At 45.5% G+C, this 12,548-nt stretch overlaps 1 protein-coding gene across 7 annotated transcripts in view; it reads left to right on the top strand.

Annotated features, from left to right (window-relative positions):
- The window catches only part of Pgant9 (polypeptide N-acetylgalactosaminyltransferase 9), a 285,663-nt gene that overhangs the window by 37,875 nt on the left and 235,240 nt on the right, over positions 1-12,548 (top strand). The gene's annotated exons all lie outside the window — the stretch shown is intronic.

Genomic DNA, 12,548 nt, shown 5'->3' with positions numbered 1-12,548 from the left:
AGTATTTGGTCTCGTGTTCTAAATATCGTCGAAAATTCTATTCTATAAAATTGTGTTCTGTTCGAAACTCTTCGGCGGTCTAGAAATCCTAGGAAGATTCGCGCCGCGATAGAAACGAGCTTCAAAAACCTGGTTAATACGTGCCGACGCTTTATTCCCGCGTTTAGCTCGAGTCTACAAAACGCGGGACGGTTGAAAGAGCGTTCAGCATGATTCAACGTTTCTTTCGTTCGATCGACCGCTTCGAATTTACAGGACTTTCGACTTCGGGCTGTGCCGGATCGATCCGTCAAAGTATTTTTAATCAATGTTCATACCGGACTCTCGTGTCGTTTCATCGTCGCCGAAATTCACTCGCGGCGGCGGCGGCGAAACGACGAATGCGGCAAAAATATTGATCTGGCCCCGTGGCTGCGAAATGGTCCCGTGCGTTCGCTTTTACGGTGGACGCGTGTTCCGATTAAACGAGCTCTCGGGTGCAAAAGGGCTGTTAACGTTTGACGGAACAGCTGTCGCTGGACCGCGGATTTTTGCGTGTTTCGAACGGCAGACAAATTAAAATAATCGCCAAGATCGGCCGGTCGCGTACGATGCGGGAAGGTTAAATCGATCACGAGAGAATATCGAAGCGCGAGCAAATCGATCGAATCGATCGCGTTCTAAATTCATTACGACGAGAGAACCGCGCCGAGATTTCTCGGTCTCGTTATCCGAGGGGTCCGTTGATACAGCAGCAGCAGCGGTAGCAGCACGACGCGCGTGTCTTGCGACGTCCGACGTCGATAACGATCATAAATTGCATCAATTACGAGGCTGTGTCTGGCAGTCGTTGTACGTTCGGTGCGCGACGCAGTTTTAATTACCCGCGACCGAGGCTCGGTGCAGGTGCATTCGAGTGCATCCCCAGTGTGCGTCGAGTCCCGGCTTGTCGGCTCCCCGGTGCCCGGAGTTCGGAGGAGCGGGGGAATCAGTCAGAATCCTCCAATTGATCGTCGGTCCTTACGAGAGCACGAGTCGGAACCGCTCTGCCGGGAAGATTATTTAAATTGAGCAACGCCCGGTCGACGATTACCGGGTCTGCGGTCTCGCTAATTGCATCGGCGGCGTTGCGTCGCGATGAAACGCGGCGCATGCCCGCCTCGCAACGGAAAAGATTGCCTCGAAATTCCCTGGCGAAATATTCCCCGCTAATAAACACCGTGCATCTCCATTTCGCCCTCTCCCTCTCTCTCTTCCTCTCTCGCTTTGGTCCACGGTCTCCGGAGCCTCGCCGGGCACCGTAATCCCAATAATTGTTAGGAATTCGACGGCTCCTCCTACTCGGCGAGCAGCAACGACACGGCTTTCCCGTTCGCCAGAACGTGCCAACAGCCGTCTTGACATTTTCGCGCCCGGATCCTCCTCCTCGATTGCGGAATCGCCGCGGTTATTTTGACACCGCGAATTAATAGATACCTGGTCGCACGCTCCGCGTTGATTGCTTAATCGCTCGCACACGGCCGATGCCAACGCCTCGAACTGAGCTAGCTGGATAGAACCGTTCCGATGGAGCTGGTGCCGCCGCGGCGCGCCTCTTTCGGATTTCTAGCCGTCTAGGAAGCAAAGGTTTCGAATACGGTGCAATTTAAAGTCGACGAGTTAATAATGTGTTCTTGAAACAGAATTATCAGGCTTGCGTGGAAGCAATCGTTCTGTACTCGTTCGATAAATCTAATATTAAATGCCAACGCTCGCGAAATTACTGTGGTCTCTTTATTGTTTAATAGAGTAGAACCTCGATTATCCAGTCTTTTCTAATATCAACTTGTTTCTCACTTGTTTCTTTAAATATCCTTTACTGCAAGCAGCTCGATACAAAGCGAATCGTGTGCATTACGATTTATTGTACAAATCAATAAAAATGACGTCTGGCATTTTAAGTAAGTAATTGTTCCATTATCTGAACATTTATGTCATATTGTTTGGACCGGATAGCCGACGTTTTACTTTAAATCGAAGATTTTCTGCAAGAAATAAAGTTGCGAAAATGCGATAATTCGATTACATGAATTACTACATGAACTATTATATGAGCTATTAGACGAGTTATACTAGTTGAACTAATTCGCATTATCAGCATAGAACAATATTTGCTAAATTCTCTTTTAACAGAATAAAATGACGCTAACTTCTCCGCAAAATCTAGAGAGAGATTGATGAATATCGAAACCCCTGCTCGATGGAAAAGGTAAAAATTGATGATAAATGAGAACGCGTTGCTCAAGATTGTGGGGTCTCGAGTTTCCACACACCTATCGTTTCTTTTATAAATGATCGTTCATTGCCAGGTGGCATTAGAGAGAAAGATTTAAATACCAGATTGTAATTACAGAATCGGATCTCCGGCCGCGTGTCGTCACTTTTTCGTCGCGCGTCGGCTAAATTCATCTGGTGAAAGCGTCTAGCCAGCCTCGAGACGTAAACTTTCTTCCGAAATGTTTGTAAATCACTCTTAATCTCCCGGTTCTCGTCTTTCTACGAATTTCTTTGCGCGGAGCCCGTTTAATTACGCTTGAGTTACACACTTCGTCCAATCGCTGGAAAGCAAAGCGCGGTGTTTTTTTTTTATTTATCGCCTTCTTTTATTACCGTTTGCGCAATCTTTGCGAGCCTGAATCCTCGTACAATCTAGCATGATGCAAGATTCCGCGGACAAATCGAATAACCGGTTGAGCATGAACAAAGGTCATTGTATGAAATCCAATAGCTCCAGGCTTGCGACACGTTCGCTTGTATCGGAGCCTGAAATTTCAACGATTTCGTTTCGATTTGGAAAAAGTAATCGCGCGTCCCGCGCGTTTATGACCGAGCAAACATAATTATTAGCCGACTCGCTGACACGCGGCGCAACAAGACGCGACATTGATTACGTTTTTATTATCAGAAATTAGCAACGGCGGCGGGATGAAAATTGATTAAACGACCGACGGTGGTAACGCGCGGGCTAATTAACGCCCGTGAAATATGTGGCTAACGCGGCGGCGCCTTTCGGGCCCCGTGAAATCAAACTGCAACGACTGAAAAATCTCCGCGCAGATATTATCCAAATCCGTTCCACCGATCAACGAAATACCGGCGATAATCCGCTGATCCGGATAATCCAAACTACACAATAAAAAAAGTGTTTCCGACGGTAATTCCCACGGGCGATACGCGTCGCGCGTTTAAAACGAGAACTGCGGCGCTTCTGCAGAAAATATTTTTTCGACACCGTCGCGCCGGCTTCGAATTCGCGCGGTGTCCTCTCGATGTTTGCTCGCAAACACAATTTTCGAATTTCATTTCCGTGTGATTGGCATGGAAAAGCGAGAAAGTTTAAAAAAAAAAACGAAAAAAGGCGGCGCGCGCGAAGTACAAACAACCGCGTTAATTGCGCCGGGATCGTTTCAACGCTCCGTTTATTTCCGCGAGCCTCCGGCGAAGGTTTGCCGTTTGCAAAATTCCCCGAGATATCGATATTTCGTCCCGGAATCGATACCGTGAGTCGATAGTCGCGCAAGACTGACGAGCTCGCGTCGCGGAAGCTCTTCCTCGAGCCCGGAATTCTCTCTCTCTCGAGAGAGGGAGAAGATCGCGCCAGATTTTCCGAGTTTCTCTCTCTTCGTCTCTCTCTCTTTTCTCGTCTTTCTCGCTCTCTTGTCCGCCGCTAAGTTGCTCTTAACGAGAGATCCGTTTGATTCTTCACGCAAATGACCCGCGCTCCCTCGGGCCACGGAACTAGTTTGCTTCTCGGGCAGACGAGCCGAAGAATGCGGGACCTTTTTGCGGCCCGCGCGATGGAAAACTTCTCGAGTCGTTTAAATACAGCGCCGGGGATCCTTGATCCAAGGGAATTGAAATTTCTCGTCTCTGTTTTCGGCCCGCGATCCTCGGACTGCGACGCGAAAGGCGCTGCTCTCGCGCAATCGCAACAATTCCACTCGTAATTGGAGTCCTTACGGGGACGCGACACGTATCTGTTCCTCGATGCTCGTCGTCGATCGGGCCACGCAGAGGATAGCTCGTCTTTGGGAATTCGATGCAGGGGAATCGCATGCTGCAGAGAAATTTTAGATGAACTTTCCTCGCGCGTTTTAAAGTGAAATCGTCTAAAAGTAAAAAGCAAACGTGATTCTTTGAATGTATAAAGTTATTCTGGACATATAAATGTACAGAAAATGTGAATGCAGTTTTGTGCATATATTTGTCTGCCAAAATTGAGAGACATTCTTTTCGTACGTATATTTGCCTACAAAATTGTGGAACACGTTTCGATATAATTATATAAAATATATATTTATCGATACAAATTAAAAAATACGGTTTACTATATATATATATTTACTCGTGAAAATTAGGAAACGCATTTTAGTATATATATTTACCTGTGAAAATTTCGAGACACACTTCTTTAATTCACCTTAAGAAGGTATGAAAATTAAAAGGAACAGCTTTTACTATATTTTAGGAAACAACAAAACTGAAGGAACACGCTTGAGCACGCATTAACGATCGACAAGAATTGGGGAAGGAAGCAACATTGGCAAGTGTCTGTTCTCAAAGCGTACAAACAAAGTGAATTGAATTTGTGCAGACTTCTCTTTCCCGTAGAGCAAGAAACGTATTTCTGGGTGCCGCGTTCAAACAACGTTTCGCACAAGCAGCAAAAGCAAATACCCTCGATGCTATCTACGGTTAATTTGTTTTGTAAGTTTGGCGGTTGAACGCGTGCACAGTGTGGAGGCGGTTTGAAAGAAAACGAGGTCGCTATAACATCGGACACCGCGTCGTAACATGTACAGTGTACAGGTCTGCGGGTAAATAGGCGGCGGCGGAAAAGCAGAGGCTCAGAGAGAGAGAGAGGGAGAGAGAGAGAGAGAGAGAGAGAGAGAGAGAGAGAGAGAGAGAGAGCGAGTCGGCTCGTATTTATGGCTCGCATAATGCCGTATTCATGGCTGACCTGAACTTCCCTCGAAAAACCGCGAACAGGAGAAGTTAAAGCAGAATGAATCGCGGGGGCGATCATTGTTTCGGCTGTTTATTCATGAAATTCGCTGGTCCGGACCGGAGCATCCCCCCTAAGAAAGACGGGCTCGTAATTTGATAAAGAGCCGTTGTGCGGTATCATTTTCATCTCGCCAATTAATTTTCCGTTCCGCTTGACGAACGAGACCTGCGCTGCGCGGCGCGGCGTGGCGTGGCGCGGACTCCGACGAGACCTTTAATTACCGTACGAGTGCGAAAATTACCAGTTTTCACGGCGTTAAGGTCGCGTCCCGTTCAACGGAGCAGCTCTAACGAGGACACCTCGATACACCGGCCGGATGTCGCCTCAACGACTCGACCGCCGTACGAATTTTCAATTGTTGATCGTTCGATATTTATGGCGGTTCGTAACGTTCGATACGTTTTTCCGCATTTATTGCTTCATTCATGGCATTTTCATGACATTTTCATGGCTTTTTCATAGCCCCGTTAACCCCTTGTTTTATAACATCGGGCACACGTGGCGCGGTTTTCAAAATCCTTTTCATAAACATCTCCGTTATTCTCTACTTTTCGACTGGAACGTGGATAAATGCTGGTATTGTTCATTGCCGTACCAATACAAATTATTCGAACGTATTCGCTCGACGCTCGCAACGTCCCTCGATATAAATCACAGATGCTTTAACGACGAAATAATCTATTTCTCGATGTAATCTAATCGAAAAATCAACACCGATCTAATCGTCCCGATCATGGCTTGTCCACACAGTTCTCCACATTTTTCTTATCGATATATAAAGATAGACATAAAAAGCATGACATTGAATCGAGCGAGCAACATGTTACGAAATAACCTTAACTAAAAAGAGTTCAATTCGCTCGCAAGTGTCGGAACATCCGGCACGATTATTGCAACCGAGATGAAAAGCTGCACCCATAATACATACAGTGATAATACCGATAACACAGAAAATATCGCACAGCCTGTGAACGGTTTATTTTTACTGGCCATTCTTACAGTTGTTAGGACACACATTGTTCTCGGTACGAGAACAGAAAGAACGCGACAAAATGTCTGTAAAATATCCGTTCGCCTCGGTGCGGTATACAGTAATGTTTCTCTAATTGACGCCCAGATTGCGCACAAAAATGGACAATTTGGGAAGAGGCTATTTATATTTATATAATACTATATTATTATATTATTATATTATTATATTATAATATTATATTATTATATTATTATATTATAATATTATATTATTATATTATTATATTATTATATTATTATATTATATTATTATATTATTATATTATTATATTATAATATAATAATATTATATTATAAAACGAGCCGCAAGGCTCGAATAATCGTATCTCCTCTTCCCAAATGATCCATTTTCGTGGACAATCTGAGCGTCAGTAAGGGAGACATTACTGTAATCGAGGTATCGCGTAACGCGCGACGGAGAGAAAAAAAGAATGCAGCTGCCGTTCGATTCGGGGATCGCTGAATTAGTAGGCGGCCCCGCCGGTAAACTGCATAAAATCTAAAGTCGGCCGTGTCTGGCTCGATCGAAACGGCCGGCAGATGGGTCCAGGGGCCGCGGAACGAGCCCGCGAGCCGGCTAAATGGGACTTTGATATCGACAAGCTTTTATTAATGCCCCCCGATGTTCCGAGCACACTCGGACAAATCGATGTAGAAATATCGCGAGCCTACTCGCGGATTCTGGCCGACCGCCAGGCCCGATCACGCTCGGGCGACTTTGCAGCTGCAGCTGCAGAGGCTTCCTTAATGGACTCTTCCTCTAATCCCGGCTCTGATCCACGGAAGGAACGAACAAGAAGAGAGGACGCGGTGGAGGAGGGCCGGCCGATCGAGTGTCCAGGTAAAGATACGTGACCGGTTTTCGAGAGTGGATCAGTTCTAGCGTCGTGGATCACGGTAATTGCGAGAGACCTTTGCCTCCATTTTCCTCCCCTCTGCCGGCGCGACGCGACGCGACAAGACGACCGGGGTCTCTTTATATTGGCCGGACCCTCGAACGTCACCCTGGCCAGCCTCCTTCTGGCCGGCGTCCTCGGCAGAGACGTCTCCCCCGACCGAAACAGAGGGGCACGGTTTTCTGTCGGTGACTCAAGAGGAAATTGCCTTTGAAGACATAATCTCTCGGATAGTTTTTGCTCCCCGGCAGCCTCGGGCTCGAGATTGCGAAAGTGTATTATCAGTTTTATGGCCGAGGGATGCACCCGAGAGCTTCTTTTATATAAAGGTTTTTACATGGTCCAGAATCGTGCGGATCTTTTTGCTAGGATTGCTCAACAGCCGTTCATTGACTGGATGGCCAATTCGTATCAAGGACTGCTTATAAGGTTGTTAAACTCGTTTTATGGGATTGTTGAATGAAACGTTCTCGATGGAAATCACGCTGTGTGCGATACATTTCTTGGCAATTTTATGAAGGTGATACATTTGTTAGGAGATGTATTTTTAGCGTATTCTCATCGTGTAATAATATTTACTTCGCTGTCGCATTGTCACTTCGAATCCAATTGGATAATTTCGACATTAATACGTGTTAATTGTATATTCGAATTTAAAGCGGAGACCGTATTCAAATTAGAAGACAGTGTTATCACAGTGTTTTATAATTAATATTATGATAATATTAATCATTCTATTTTATAGAATATACTTGTAGTTTTATCGATGTTCTTATGCAGCTGCAACTGAACCACAGATTATTAGTGCAGTATCACTGTATTACCTTCAGCGTATCGATATCATCGGAGCAAGACGTTTCAATTAAATTTCCTGCTTCCACAATTAATGCCGGAAACGTCCCTTCTCAAAAACAATGACTCCAGCACATCCAACCCCTCTCCCACTAAATCCGTTACTTTCAAAAGTCGCGTCACCGTCGCATCGCTATTGCACTTCCGTGTTCCCGCGCCGAGTGCACCCAGCGCTCTAACAAAAAAAAAAGAGAGCCGAAATTCCTCCTCGAAACCTAGGTTCCCAAATTCCGCCTGGAAAAGAGTCCGAGCGAAATCCTCTCTCGACTACCGGCCGTCGACGACGCGGCCTCGAAAGCTGGCCTCGAAAACTGGTCAGTTCTCCGGTGAAACAGCGGATCTCGGAGAGCTGGTTCGGAAATTGTTTGTCGTACCGAGCGGACGGACTTCAATCCGCGACCGAAGGAAAACAACCGACAAAAGGAGCACGGGTGGACAAAAAGCGACGAGAGGAAAGCCAAAAAAAATGGGGAGAGAACCGGAGACGAAGGGGAACGGCTTAAAATTTCCGATGCTGCGGACTCGGTTCGCCACGGCGAGCAAATAAGGGAATCGGCGAACGAATGCTGCGCGATTCGAAGGAGCGAACTGGACTGCGCGGGGCTGGGGCGGCGGACGGGGTGACGGGGGAGACTAAACAAGAGAGAAAGAGTGAAATAGAGAGAGAGAGAGAGAGAGAGAGAGAGAGAGAGAGAGAGAGAGAGAAATACAAAGAAAAATAGAGTGGAAGAGAGATACAAGGAAAGATAGAGCGAGAAATAGAGGGCGAGAGAGCGAGAGAGCGAGAAATAGAGACAAATAGAGAGAGAGGGAGAAAGAGAGGAGATAGAGAGAGGGAGAGAGGGAGAGAGAAAGAGGGAGAGAGACAGAGAAATAGAGCGAGAGAAATACAAAGAAAAATAGAGTGAAAGAGAGATACAAAGAAAGATAGAGCGAGAAATAGAGACAAATAGAGCGAGAGAGGGAGAGAGAGAGAGGAGATAGAGAGAGAAAGAGGGAAGTAGAAGCAAATGTACACGGGGCTTGAAACACAAGGGGACACATAAGGAAAAAGACGAACGCGTTTCAAGCACAAAGGTCTTCCGATCCCGGCTCGGCGCGGCGCGAGTCGGCGCGCCGGCTAGAAGAAGGAGAAGAAAACGTCCGCCTCTCCTCAAGAACGAGTAAACGTTGACCTTTCGATGGCACACTTTCCCGATGGTGACGGAGGGTCTCCGTAGGAGACCTCTGGGTATCCTCTTCACCGCGTGGCACACATAGTTCAGGACGCGACCTATCGCGTCCGCCGCCGCTTCGCTCCGCTCCGCTCCGCGCTATCTAACGAGGAAACGCTCGCAGCGGAGCCGTTCGCCCGTGAAGAAAGTCCCTAGGAATGTCGAGAGTTCGCGGAGGATCGCGCAATTTCTCTTTCGTTTCGTTTCGTTTCGTTTCGTCCCGTTTCGTCTCGTTTCGTTTCGTTTCGTTTCGTGAACATCGTCCCGTCGACATATCCGGGTCGGCGCTTCCCGGCGTTCTTGCCGCGAATCACGTAACCTCGGGTCGCGGATTGTTCGGGATAATTGATGGATGCATCTGGTCCGGGACTGGGTACACGAGCCTCTCCCGTCATTTCTGTTCAATCGTGTTCCAAGGAATCTTTTCGGCGAACGCTGCTGCATCGAAGCTCGAATTACTCTGCGAGAGTTTACGTTGGATTGTTGCGACTGTAATTTCGGTTTTCAAAATAGATAGGTGCATTATTTTCGTTGCAGAAATTCAACATTTGTTGCTGTGGACGGGTGCTTTTACAGCTATTTCCAATGTTAACTCGAAGCTGAGCCAATATTAACCGAACGTTGACTCGACGTTAACTAAAACTTGGCTCGTTAGCTAGTTAGTTAATATATTTGTTAATATATTTTTTATCGAGTTAACATATTTGAAGTCTCGTCTGAAATTCAAGGCACTATTTTATGCATTGTATAACAGGGCGTTTCCCCTAAAATAACATTCGCGAATTACAGACATCTTCGAACGAGAAATTTAGAAATAAAATAACGATAATAGGTGGATCCGTTGTAGATGGAACACCCTGTATATCGCACGTCCGAATCTACGTAAAACCACGAAGCTTCCTAGAATCTTTTTGCTTATAAATGTTACGGAACGAAGTGCAATAAGTATCAACTAAGGCGAGCGGGATCAAATTACGAGACGGACGCGAATCGTATCGTAGAATGCATTTGATGCAATTAACTGCACGGGCGTGAAGGACGCTATAACTCGCGCGAGACACGCATGTCACACACGCTGGGAAACAAAAGCCGTTGACAATATAACGATGCACGGCATGCAAAACGCCTGGAGGTTCCGGTCTAGGGGACTAGAAAATTGTTACTTAAAAACTTTTCTTTGACGCGCGGAATAACATTAGATAGGCATCCTCGGCAGTCCTTGGTGTTTATCGTTAGAATACGTATATATATATAGCGTCGCACGAGTTTGAATTTAAAAGTTGAAACACAGCCGCTCGAAAGTTACAGTGTCTGCTTTTATGTTTGCATATACAGTAGAGGAGAAAGGAATTATCCGCAAAGAGGCTATTGGGTTACGAATGGAGGATGCGTATGCTAATCGAAATTTTTGCGCCGCGACTTCCAGCAAACTGGTATTCGGCTGGAATTTCGTTGTCGTCTGTCTCTATTCCTGTCTTCGAACAACGCGACGCCAAATGTCTCCCTTATCGACGCTTAGATTGCGCACGAAAATGGACAATTTGGGAAGAGGAGATACGATTATTCGAGCCTTGCGGTTCGTATTTATAACTGTTGAAAAAAACTGGTAACTATGAAAACGAGTTGCAAGTATCGAATTCGCAAGGCTCCTCTTCCCAAATTGTCCATTTTTGTGGACAATCCGAGCGTCGGTAAGGGAAATATTACTCTATATGCTCGCGATCGTTGCAAGTTTAAACATTTCTCTCTAAACGTGGACGTTTTATTTTATTTATTTGTCGCATTTAAGAGTCGCTATTGTCGTTACAAGTTTATTTATTGTGTTCGAATGGCTTCATATCGAATATAGATAGCCTTTGTTCCGCCATGATTGTTGGTATGGGAACTGTGTTTAGCCGCGCACGGTCCATTACAATGGCCGCGTCCTAAATTATTAACATTGATTGAACTTGTGCCCGAGTAGACCCGGCCAGGGTACTAATCGACTGCGTCCAAATTATTTTGGTCAGTAATTTGGATAAGTTTGGAATTTATGCAATTTGCGTGTAACCCGGTATCCCGCGCGTCGTTACGCTAATTACAAACGCACGCCGCGATATTTTCCCGTTGGCCCCCGTGCTCTCGCAAATATTCATGCGTAACGTTACTTCGTGCCGCGACCACACGTATTTATTACGCGTGTTTCGTTAATATTCATTTGCGAAACGTTTCGGCCCGCAATGAGGTTTCCCTGGGAAAAAAATCTGTAAACGTGGACAGATATCGAATTCGCTCGATCATTTGAACGTTCGACGACGCGACGGTTCGTTGAAGGTCCGTTGCGGTTTCGATGTTAAACGTGCAATTTATTTGTTGAAATTGCGATCAATTGTTATCGTAGAAACGCGAAAACCATTTCGCGAACTGGACAACGAAAGAGAAATAAATGGACGCGATTCTCGACGATTAAAAAATTCTTGTTTACTCTGCGTTCGAATAAGCCGCTGCGTCTATAATTAATTGCGATGGCGTTCCAATGGGAATTCATTTTATTAATTTTATTAGTTGTTCTTTCGTTTGAATATATAGGAATTATGAATCGTTGTAAAAGTGACTGACAGTATGATTAGATTTGTCGAAGTACTAATAAATACGTAAAGTAAAAATGATTTTACATCGAAGGCAGTATAATTTGTCCTTTCGACATGCATCCTAACAGCAAGCATAATTTATTCTTCGATGTATAGTTTTTCGTCCGAAGCACGAGAAAGAAAATCGTCGATTTATTTCTATGAATTAAGACGAAGGAACGGGTGAAACTTCCTTGAATAATCTTGATTTATGGTGTAGACATTTGCGCGTCTATTTACGGCGTGTCCCATTAGTCGGGTCCAGTATCGGATTTATTAAGACGATCTGTCACGAGCAATAGCGATATTCATGGCTCGGCCGAAGGACAAAACGTTCGCGGCGACAGAGAAAGTTCGGAAATCGTGCGGTTCGTGACGATAGTCTCTCGCGGCGTGGGCGTTACTTAACTCGTGTCGCGGGACCAAAAAATAACTGCGAATTCCGGGATTCCGCAGACAAATTGGTCTGATCCCGCGGATCGACTTCAATGGCGAAATTCAATCGCTCGAAGGAAGAAGGGGGGGGGGGCAGAAATAGAGAGGCCGCGATTTCGCGAAATTAAATTTCGATTTCGCGCAATTCTCGGCTTTCTTGAGCCTTCGCGAACTGCTTAATCCTTTCCTATCGAATTCTCTTTTCGCTGGACTTTCAGTCGACGCCGAGACGCGTAAAAATTAACGAAATTTCTTCCCTGTTCTACCGATCAAGGATTTATCACTAGTAATTAATAAATTTTTGTTTAATCATTTGCGACGCACAAACATTTATTATTCGATACTTTCTCATTAAGACAAGCATGAACCATGTTACATTAATATTTCCTCCCTTCATGATACATTTTGTCACACTTGACATTACAATAATCACAAGTATGTATAATAGTTACAAAAAGGTAATATTTGCTTCCTGTAATTTTGT

The sequence above is a fragment of the Megalopta genalis genome, chromosome 4 (genome assembly GCF_051020955.1).
Source record: "Megalopta genalis isolate 19385.01 chromosome 4, iyMegGena1_principal, whole genome shotgun sequence".
NCBI lineage: Eukaryota > Metazoa > Arthropoda > Insecta > Hymenoptera > Halictidae > Megalopta > Megalopta genalis.
This window is presented reverse-complemented; position numbering and strand designations above follow the sequence as displayed.